This window comes from Papaver somniferum, unplaced genomic scaffold (genome assembly GCF_003573695.1).
Source record: "Papaver somniferum cultivar HN1 unplaced genomic scaffold, ASM357369v1 unplaced-scaffold_107, whole genome shotgun sequence".
NCBI lineage: Eukaryota > Viridiplantae > Streptophyta > Magnoliopsida > Ranunculales > Papaveraceae > Papaver > Papaver somniferum.
In genome coordinates this window covers 11,939,086-11,950,943 of record NW_020619603.1, presented here as the reverse complement: position 1 = coordinate 11,950,943, position 11,858 = coordinate 11,939,086, and the positions used below count along the sequence as shown (strand labels likewise).

Below are 11,858 nucleotides of genomic sequence, written 5' to 3'. Positions count from 1 at the left end.
GAGTTCTATAAGTGCTGAAGCAGGTATTACCTCTAGTCCGAATAGGTAGTAGGAATTTGGTGTAACAACTTATAATCAGTGTATGTTTATTTTGTACTAGGTCCCGGGGTTTTTCTACATTTGTGATTTCCTCGTTAAGAAAATTTTTGGTGCCTGTGTTATTTCTTTTCCGCATTATATTGTTTATCTTTATAATTGAAATTTCACAGGTCGTGCGTAATTTCAATAAATTGGGAATCCAACCTATGGTTGTTGATTAAATTGATTCACACTTGGATATTGGTTTTTGATACCGTCCAAGTTATTTCTTATATTCAATCGGGCTCGCAAATTCCTATTTGTTTGACTGCGGATTAAATTGAGAAATAGAGATATAACTCTTTGATATACTTTTCTTAAGATTGAGTCTGACTGTCTAGTTGATTCTCTAGAAAGTATATTAGGGTAAGTCCTCTCAGATTTCCAAACGAATGGTTGGGTGTGGTCATTGTACCCCCGCATTTTCAGTAAGTATCATCAAAACCATTCATTTGTTTAATATTGATTGTAATGTTGCTAGATCAAAAATGTGCGCGATCAGTTCCTATGGGCATGACAAAACCCCAGTTTCGCCACTTTTCCACCAACTATGGGCATGTTAAAGTGGCAAACAGGCCTGGCTAAGTGGAAAATTTGCAACTTAGCTAGGCTAGGTCAAGTTTCTATCGGGAGGTCGACCCTAGTCCTCTCGGTCAAGACTACGCTGAACGATGTAGTTTAAACCGTTAGCGGCTGAGTCAGTGGAAAAAAGACCATCCATTAGATCTAATCCAACAGACATAAATTCATCCGTCTATAAATACCCAATTTTAATTTGATTTCAACTCACACCTTCTTCCTATATTCTTAGATTTTCCAATTTCTCAAAATATGAACATGGCTTAGTTCATAGAAGAGCAACATGATGCCGAAAATCAAAGAGTTGAACTTCAAGCTAATGTGCAAAATGAAATAAGAAGAGCAAGAAGTGCAAGAGCTACACATTAGCGCAAATTTAGTACATTAGATGATGAATGCATTTGCAGGAATTATATTTCTTTACGAATCATCCAATCATTGATGGCGTATTACAAGCCATTCCGTTTAGGGGACGCGTTTTACTGAATTTGAAGAAGAAACAACGAACCTCAGCAATCGTGATTCAATGGTGTTGAGTGATCAGTTCTCCATAATTTCTAAGAATGTTAACAAGTATATTGCTATGATAAGGGAAGCGTCTCGAAATATGAGAAGTAGTGAAACCCTGCTGGAGATTGATCAAAGGTGTCGTGCAGAGTGGCTCCGTGATAACGGAAAGGAGTTCGATATGGAAGTTGTTATGAAATTTTAAAAGTGTTTCCCAAATTAAATCTAATTTATATGTTTTAACTTCTTAATATTAACTTAAATAGAAAACTTTAAAGGAAGATTATTATTTAGCAGACAAAAGTGCAATTACATTAACTATTCAAATTAACGATTAACAAATAACTACCAAACTAACTATTTCCAAATATATATTCCTGTAAGCTTGTTTGATCCTCGGAAAACTCACTATTTAGAGTCTGAGATGGTGGTTGAGTAACATCAGACGATTCATAACCTTGATATGGTACCGGAGATGGTTGAAATGGAGGTACTTGAAATCGGCGAAATACAGAAGTACTTGTCGGGGTATGAATTACGGATATCCTAAATGCATCCATATTTACTCCACGGAGTAAGTACAGGACCTTGAGGCATGAAACCAGTGGGAGACTGTAACTGAATATCTGTCATCTCCACGTCTGTTGTTGTTGTTGCTCCTGCTGTTGTTGGTAGCTGAGTATCTTCCACCATAGTTGTAGTAGAATGACGACTTCCACGGCCTCCACGACTTCTTAAACTGCTATCACCAGGCATTTGAGAACTTGACCCTAAATTCATTTCAGAACTTGACCCCAACGGAGTATTAGGAATTTCATAACTCAAATTATCCCTCTGTATTTGCATTTGTATCAAGTGAAAGTTGTGGAATTCATTGAAAAGAAACGTTAAATTGTTCAATTGGTTCAGATACTCTTCTGGTGATGCCACCACACCAAAGTATGAATAGCTCTGTTGTGGACCTTTATTACTAAGTGGAACTGTAATAATATCTCCATCGGGTGATAAAGTCTGGACTTCCCAAGATATTTGGGGCATATTTGACCAATCCATTTGACTGCTAGGATACATATACGCTTCTCCCGCTGTGGTGAAGGTTGGGATGGAAGATCTGTAAGTGGAAAATTTTTAATTGTTGGAAAGTCAAAACTACCTAAATATCGTGGATGGACAACAATAATTTGTTTGCATACCTTTTGAAACCAATTGTAGTAATCAAAGTCATCATCTGGGGTTTGGATCAAATCTTTAATTTCTTTCCAAGATTGTCCATTATTTATCAACGTGAACCATTCATCCTGGGAAATTATTGAAGTTGGAATCGGTTGATTACTTTTACCTTTCTGCCTTGTAGCTGAAACAAGTGTCTTTTTTCGTAGTATCAAATACCATGACCCGTAATAGGACCGCAAAACATAATTCGCTCAAGGATTAATTGTAGCATGCGTTATGCTATTGGTTCATGGTACTCGACCGCTCGGTTGAGACTCGATCACGTAACTCTTTTCCAATAGTGACGCGGTTTTGCAGGCTAGCTGGCATGTTATATAAGGGGATTAGCCCTGCCCACATGAACCCGCCTTAGCATGTTATATTATTTGTATCCGTTAATTTGGAATATATATTTTTCCCACTAAAGTTCATAACAGTTCCATTTACTCGTAAGGACATGAATCTTGTATGTATTTACAGAGACGGAGCCAAGATATGACTAGAGTGTTGGGCTAACTCCCGATCCTAGTTTGTTTAATTTAACGGGCTTTGAAGCCCATTTTGACATACTATTCTAGAATTTTTGGCATTGTAATCCTGAGTGCCTGCGTATGAGTGATGAATCTTTTTAAAAACTCCCTACCAGCATATGGAGTACTTTTATACCACCGGAGTTACCGAGCAACACTGACGTTTTGCTGGAAGCCGGCTGAAGAGCAAACTCAAATTTTTTTGTTTCTTTTTAGTTGCGTAATTTGTGAGAGTGGAAAAAATTGAAAGTTCATGTAGACTTTTGAAAGGGACGATTCATACATTGGCAGAAGACTATAGTGGTTGATGAAACCAAACAAGTAAAAACTCTCACGCATCATTTACTGCTTTTCTGTTTATATCACGATAATTCTACAGCCAGCGGGGCATGAATCCCGTGAGATTCACCGCAACAACAATAACGAGGGACCCACGGTGGAACCTATAATCCCATCCTTGCAAGCTCCAGTGGATCCCAGGGGTTGTGAGATACAGAAGCAGCTCCAAGCGTGTACCGTGTGAGAGGATGGTGGGGTCCACTCATGCACCATTCTTATCCCAATGCATAGAGGGTGATATTTCGTCCAATAAATCCCTCTGGGTGTACAACTCGGTACAAACTTTGGGTGGATGTATCACAGCCGATTTTTCAGTACCGGTAGTAAATGAAACACAAATTTGGTTAAAAAGACCAAAATCAATAATTTCTGGGTGAAATGGACAGTTAGATTTTGATAGTTTAAATGGCTAAAAATGTAAAAATAGGCAGGATGTAACCAGTTTCATCGTGCCCATTTTCAAATATTTTTTCTTATTTTTAATTTACACAGGATGTATCCAGTTTCATCATTGTTATTTTTTAAATTTAAGATAAGATGAAACCTTACTATTTTTTTTTTTGCCATTTCATCCAAATTATTTTTTACTTGTCCATTTGAACCGTGATTTAAAAATATTTGGACAAATGATCAATTTTGCGTAAATGAAAATCATGGAAGCAATGAATCAGGACATTAAATGGATCAATGGATATTGAAAGTTGAAAGCTATTACTTTCACCACCCACATGGAGTACATGAAAAGTCAAAAGTAGCAACTCATTTTTATGACTAGCGGAGTTACAAGAGGAAATCAAACAGAGGGATTTATGTATCGGCTCGGCTCCGCTGGCCGGATGGAAATGTTTCTCAGCTGCTGAATGGTCCACCCCATGCTGTAATAAATTGGAAACTGACTCAGCTCCAGTATAGTAAAGGGCCTAAACATGACACATTGACAAGACAGCATGGGTGGGGCAATTGTTGTTATTATTATGCGGTCGAAAACGATATGACCACATGCTGTAGGGCAGAAAAGAAAGAGAAAGGCGGATGGGATGGGTACATACCACTGATTTGATATGACCGCATCGTTTCCAAACCCCATTCAACCACGGTAATGAGTTGGTTATCAAAGTATCAACGAGTCAGCTCTCTCCCATAAGATCGATCTCAGCTATCCACCGACAGCGGCAGTGGTTTTGTGCTAGAACTTACAAGTTGCAGTCAGCTCATTTTTGCAGTCCCAAGTATTAGCAATAATTTTGTGTTAGGCCGAGCACTACGTACGGTGGGTAATCTCGGTTGGCTATAATTTTGTGTTTCTTCTTTTTTGAATTAAAATCCAAACGTTGATGTGAATGTAATATTCATTAAAATCAAATGAAGAAAGACCAACTTAATGTGTCATACGATGCTAACTAAGCTGTGTGGCTGATGACAGTAGCATAGAGAACTAGTGTTTTAATTAGCGGAGTTACAAGAGGAAATCAAACAGACAACGTTAGTTAACACAGTAATGTTTAATCATTTTGACCATCCCAAATACCAAAGTGTAAACTTTGTGTTACAACCTGCCAAAGACACCGTGAAGCTGAAATAACTCTCGCGTATCATTTACTGCTTCTCTGTTTGTATGGGTACTCGTAGTAAATGAAGATCATGGACATTAAATTTTGATCACAAGTCAAAAATGGCAGGCTGTAACTAATTGACGTCCACATGCCTAGTTAGACAAACAATAAGTCACAATTCACAGTTGGATTCCTTTTCTTATGAGTTTAATTTCTTTTTAAGATTAGAAAATTGCCAGGAATTAGTTTCTGCAGTTTGATCATTTAAAGTCGACGGGTGTTTGCCGGCCGACTTTGCTTGGAATTTCTGCAAGAACGAGAGATTTTGAATCCGAAACATTATCATTCAATCTTTGAAATAATTCATCACGTGAATTTGGCAGGAGACATCGATTACTCACCACCATTCCATATGACGAGTACCTGTTGAGTCAGACCCAATTGAATTTCTTTTCTTTTCTTTTCGATTTTGAGGTCAGTATATATGATTATTCAACTTTGATCATGATGTAATATCACATGAGAAAGAGAAAAGATGCGTGGCACACCGATCTGACCCCGTAAACTGAGTCGGTTATTTTGAACTTGAGACGATTCAATTCTCTCCCGGGATCCTTCTCAGCTCAGCCATGGTGCAAATCGGCATTACTATTTTCATCCAATCGACGCCTATCTATTTAAAATTTAAATCGGCATTACTATTTTACCAAATACCACCAACTAGTCAATTCTTACACTAACTAACTACACCATGGCTAGTATAGTAGAAGTTTGGTAGTATAAGAGGTGACCCTTGTGGATCATGAGTCATGACTAATGGGGTTCTATGCTAGCCAAGGCTAAAATGAAATGAGTCAGTCAGACTTGCCTATTTCCCTAATCATTTTTACTGTCGTTCTCATGTCAAAATACCAAGTTGCAAACAGAATAATCTCTGCTGTTTGTTTTTTTTCATGAACGAATATCATGCATCATTTGCTTCTTTTCTGTTTGAGGGATGCTAGCAATTTTCCTAGTCATTTTTAACCATAGGTCCAGATGCCAAAGTAAAAATGCAGGATTATTCTACCATCCCTGAGCGTTTAATATCGAGAAAACATGATGATTGTATGGAGGTGTTGTTCACAGGATCTAAATGAAAGAATGCTACACATATGTATAGGGGTTTTAATGAAGAAAAGAGGTTTATCAAATAAGATATGAAGAATCTAAAGTGATGAAGAGAAGAAATCAAATAGGTTATGAAGAATCTAAAGATATGAGGAGAAGAAGTCTTGATGAAACAAGAAGAGAACAAGGTTATGAACAAGAATTAAGGAAAAAAAAAGATGATTCAAAATGTGCAGCTTGTGAGTGTTGTCGCCTGTAGAATTAGATTCAGGTCATTAAGTTGAGATGCGAGCTGATTTCGAATATACTCTATTGATTAGTCATGACTAGTACTAGTGAAACTACTAAAGTTGGAACTTTTTCTTTAAGTGTTGTAATTCTGTCCTGCACATCATATGAACTTTGACATAGCAGCATTTAAGTTGGGTATAAATGGATCCAGCCATTTCATAATAATCCCTTGGAATACAAGTATAGGCTTGGTAAAGTTACTCACTGAGTGTAATTTCTTTCTCTCCTGTACTGTGGTTCAATGGAATTGTAACTCACAGTCAGTTGTATAGTTGATATGATACAATCCTGAATCATTTTTCAAGTGTTTTTGCTTTTTTCTATGCTACTTGTGCGGACATATGTGTTTGTAACTGTTTCTGTGGTTTTGTATGTTTTTCTCAGGTCTTGGAGGCCCTGGTGCTCAACAGGGTGGTCGTGCTGGTGGTGCCCAACAAGGTCCTCCTGCCCGACAGGGTGGTCGTGCTGGTGGTGCCCAACAAGGTCCTCCTGCCCAACAGGGTGGTCGTGCTGGTGGTGCTCAACCAGGTCCTCCTGCCCAACAGGGTGGTCATGTCAGACGTCGTTAGTGTCTGCCAAGCTGACTTCTCTCTTGGGCGGATGTCGTGATAGTTTTACTTCGATAGTGACCATATAGTTTGTTTTAGCATTTCCATTTTCTTTGGTAGAAAATGCTTTTGGCTCTCTTACTTGGAGAAGAGTAACTGCTACGATTTTGTGGATTTCATTGCTGGGAGCTTTTCAGTAAGCTACATGGATCTTGGAAGTAATTAGTAGCTGCTACTTTTATTATCGAGTTATCGAACTCATTTTGTTACTACATGGTTTTAGCGGAAAGAAGCTGTAAATAGTTCTTAGGTAAATTTTACAGTTCTTACTCGATTTATTGGTAGTAAGTAGTAAATTTTACAAATCTTGCTCGATTTATTCGGAGTAAGTAGTAACGCTCCTATTATTTTTTTTATTGGGAACATATAGTAACCCTCCTCGTATATCTAAATTCTTAATGACACGAGATTTTGGAAATCAAATTTGGAAAATTACTCTCCCTTACACCGGCTAATCACGTGATGCAACTACTCGAAGCTGGATAAAATCAAACGAGATTTCTTTTAAGAGACGGTGGCACGGGTATCCGCAGAAACAACGAACTAACGGGCGTTATTGTTGAAAAGGTATGGCTGGTGCAGGATGATGACAAATCCATTTGGGTCATGAGCAGAGTGGAATGCTTACAAATAGTTACCATTACGCCATTCACACTATCTTCCAACCATCCATCGCATATCACAAACATTCATCTACCCAGAGAACCCACCGGGCCACACCAGACACCATCATATGGCCTCACGGGATACCACGGGAAGTACACGGCAGCCACTTGATGCCAGGTACTCTCCCCCGAAAATAACCAAATCAACAAAATCTAATCATAAACCCGAGTGTATCAAACCCAACAATCCAAAATACTCAAACCCCTAACCCAATAAACCAAAATCCCGTTAACAAAAAATACCCCATCCCTAGCAAACCTCGTTTAATTGGGGGCCATGAATTCTAATCGGGAGCCTCCCGGTAGAGGACAAAAAAGCTCACCCCATCCTAAATTGGTCGTCCCTCATAAATAGCTAAAACACCCCTAAATAATTAGTGATAATCTTAATTAATTAGTGATAATCTTACTTAATTAGAGCCTAACATTTTTTTTCCAATTTTTTTGTCTACAATATTTGTCTTTTTTTGCCCAGATCTATATGAAAAATCCTCATGGTGTTGAAGTGTTTCAGTGACGACTCTAAACAGTCGTTACTGTTTCTGTGACGACCGTAAACAATCATTAATGTGTTGACTGGTTCAGTGACGACTCTAAACAATTATTTTTTCCTATAAAAGAGTCGTTATCTTCTTCAAAGAGTCATTAGTGGCGGAAATGTAGGACAGTTTGGAGTCGTCATATAAAGCATCAATTCCCTGAAGACCCTTTTGAAGAGTCATTATTGTTTTGATTATATATATGACGATTCTAAACAATCGTTATTTTTAGAAGTGTCGTTAATGGACAGTTGTTATTCTTTAAAATGGGTCATTATTGGCAAAAATTCATTAAAGGGTCGTAAAAGAATTGAATACGACCATGACGACCCTTAAAGTCGTTATTGTCTTTGAAGGGTCGTTATTTGAAAAAAAAAAATTATCAAGGGTAAAACAATATTTTCACAATCGGATTAATACGCCCTTGAAAAATTTGGGGTGCAAATAAAACGTCAAGGCCCCCATTTAATATTTATGACTCCCAATAAAAATGAGGCCAACAAACCAACCATACAAACCCTACACACTTGGATTTCAAGTGCATCTGGCACCTGAAATGCCCACAAAAGATCAGGCTTTTGCTCTGGAAAGTCAGTCTATCGACAGATTAGCAACACTCCATCTCACTCCAACCAACATCTTCCCTATCTCCACAACAACCGCAGAAACCACCAATCACCTCCTTTTCGAGTGAACTCAATCGCAACTGGTGTGGAACCTCATCAACACCCACACTCAACCAGGCCTCCAAAACACACAACCATCACAACCACCAACCACCCTCAAAGAATCCCTCGACAACAGGCTATCTCACACAACTAAAGTTCTACATGCCTTTATGTTGTGGCACATTTGATTGTCAAGAAATACGAAGGTATATAAAATACAAACCCACACACCGATTCAAATGGCTCACCAAGGTAACGTTCGACGAGTATAGATGGGTACAACATCATATACCTTCCAGAGCAAAAGCCTGATTTTTTGCGGTTTCTGCGGTTGTTGTGGAGATAGGGAAGATGTTGGTTGTAGTTTAAAATGAGATTATCAATAGATTGTATACCAGACATATCAATTGAAAAAGAAATGTTTAAATTCGACAATAAGACAAAGTTTCAAAAAAGAGATCAACAACCAATGTTGTTTGTGGATTTCCTGTTTCCGCGCCTCTTTTGCAAAAATTTCTGCAGCTTCATTTCCTTGTATGTATGAGAACATAAAGCCCAAAAAATTGTCACATGTCTTCAGAATTTTCACTGCTTCTGAGACTATTCATTTGTTCCTCCAAAAAATACTGCTTTGTTTGTCTTGAGCGTAATATATTATCCTTTGGCCATCAACTCCAAACCAGATTTTTTTTAACTTCATGGTCTTTTCCCAAGTTGCTGCCTCTAGCGTGCTCTGAGCCTCTGCTTCTTCTGCTGAGGAGGCCCTGAAAGTCCCAGCTGTAGCTTGATTTGCATTACCTGTATCACATCTCCTGAAACTAACGTGTGCTGCTCGATCTAAGATGTAGTTGTCTTATTGTATATCAATGTACTGATGAATCTACCATAACGCTGGCATGGATCCTGCATATTTAACTTTGGGTTCATCCTACACTACAATGTAACTTCACATTTAAACTATCTCTTGGCGCTGTACTTTCTTGTATTTTTCCATGTATGTTTGGCATTAACTGTACGTATGCCACCGAAGATGTTGCATCAGATGATTCTGAAAAGACGAGGGTTCCCAATTATACCTCAATTTAAAACTTTTTCACCTATAAGTCCTTTCCCCGAAAGTGATTGTCTATGGACTGAGTCGAGACAATAAAACTGATCGGTTCACAGTTTGTGTAATTGTCTATGGATACGAGATCGAGACAATACAACAATGAAGTATGTTTACTTGATAATAGGTTCCGACTTAACTAAACTCTAGGAATTGTCTATCAAGTAAAATAGGAATTAACTTTTGTGTAATTTACTTTAAATTATAATATCACAATTATAATTGCGGAAAATAAAAGTAAATGACACAACAAGATTTTGTTAACGAGGAAACTACAAATGCAGAAAAATCCCAGGACCTAGTCCAGATAGAATACTCTCAGAATTAAACCACTGTACAAAATCTAAACCAACTTCCTATAGTTGATACCAATAAACTAAACCTATAGTTCACCTAGTTCCCTCAGTATTCCTGGGCTTCCAACTTGTATTAACTCTCGCACTTGGAACAATTCCTTTGGTTTGTATTCCAAACAGTAAAGGAACAACAAATCTATTCGGTAATAACTATTTTCAAGCAACGTGATATTAGTTTGACAAAGGCTCTTCCATTTAACCAATAAAATCCTTTGTCGGGTCCTTAGATCTTATATAAATTAGTAACTTAGATTTATATTTACAACTAATCAAGTTCGGACACTGAAGAATGCCACCAAATGATTAACTGCCAATCTCTCAACTAATCAATCAAATTTATCACAAAGATAAACCGATTATAGTTGGATCCCTTTCCAGCCGCAACAAGTATTGTGCAGACCAAAGATTATGAACCCACAAAGTCTTATTGTCTTCAAATCTTCCTTGATCTTCAATAAATACCTGCACACAATAAACTTGAATCTCTTGTGTTCAATCGCACACAGAACATAGTCTGTTAACGTTGGATTATCACAAGAAGTCTTTAGATTTACAAATAGTCTAAATATCCATGTCGAAAATTCGATCTAGTTTGAGTTAATTTTATATCATAAGAGAAGATTCTCAAGCATAAACAAAGTAGGTGCAATCAAAATTCAACCACCGTTAGTCAATCAAGTCAATCTAACTAAAATAAACTGGAATTTTGGACACCAAGGAATTTCCAAAACCGAATATTCTCAAAGATATGCATTAAACACAAAATCAGTTTTCATAATTCTTGGAAATGCTTTGTCCAAAACTTGTCCGAAATCCCAGTAGAAAATCTACAACTAGTAAATGCACATTACTAATTATAATTTTCTAAAGATATGCTTTTAATTGCTGGATATTAAATAGCATATATAAAACTAAGACATCTTAATTAAAAGATTTTTAATTAATATCGATCCGGGATTCTCCTTTAGCTATTATGGAATATCTTTGAACAATTAAAAATAAGAGTTACGACACATGTTCAAAGTATGTCGACATCTTTACTTTGCAAGTCCTTTTTGATACTTTCAATCCTGGAATCGATATGCATCTGATTTCCAAGAACTACATGATTGATTATCCTATCAAATCAAAAATAATGGGTTTATCGGTTCTACCAAAACAAGTTTCGGTTCTACCTCCATGTGAAAACTGTGCATAGTCACACTAGTTACCAAATAATGGTTGACTAGGTACTAGGATCGGTTCCCCACAACTTATGGTAACTACCTATATTCGGTTGCACATGTCCATAGGATCGGCACCTCCAAACTACAAACTTGTTGCAGATGTTCATGGGATCGGTTCCCCCCAATACCAAAACGTGTTGCACCTCTTACGGGGATCGATTCCCCTCTTGTAATGTGTTGCACCTCTTACTGGAATCGGTTTCCCAATTGCTAGACAAAAGTCGTGCCAATTACAAGGTATCGATCATACCATCTTGAATGATTACTTAAGATCGGTTTCACTAATAAAAGTCATACCATTATAAAAGTCAGGCCTTGTGAATAGTTTTACCAAGAACATAAACATGTTTATGAGCGGTTATACTAAACACACATATTGGTAATTTAAAATAGATTTGCAATGAATAACAATACCAATGAGCCTAGCGATTTCCCTTTCGATTCAGAAAACAAGTTTATGAACTTTTGCAATATTAATGAGTTTTTTCT

At 37.4% G+C, this 11,858-nt stretch overlaps 1 long non-coding RNA gene across 1 annotated transcript; it reads left to right on the top strand.

Moving 5' to 3' along the window:
* The first annotated feature begins 5,412 nt into the window (after positions 1 to 5,412).
* LOC113327765 lies at positions 5,413 to 6,926 on the top strand. The gene is made up of 2 exons (XR_003349200.1): positions 5,413 to 6,610; positions 6,683 to 6,926. It is a non-coding gene; the product is annotated as an uncharacterized LOC113327765 (long non-coding RNA).
* The last annotated feature ends 4,932 nt before the right edge of the window (positions 6,927 to 11,858 follow it).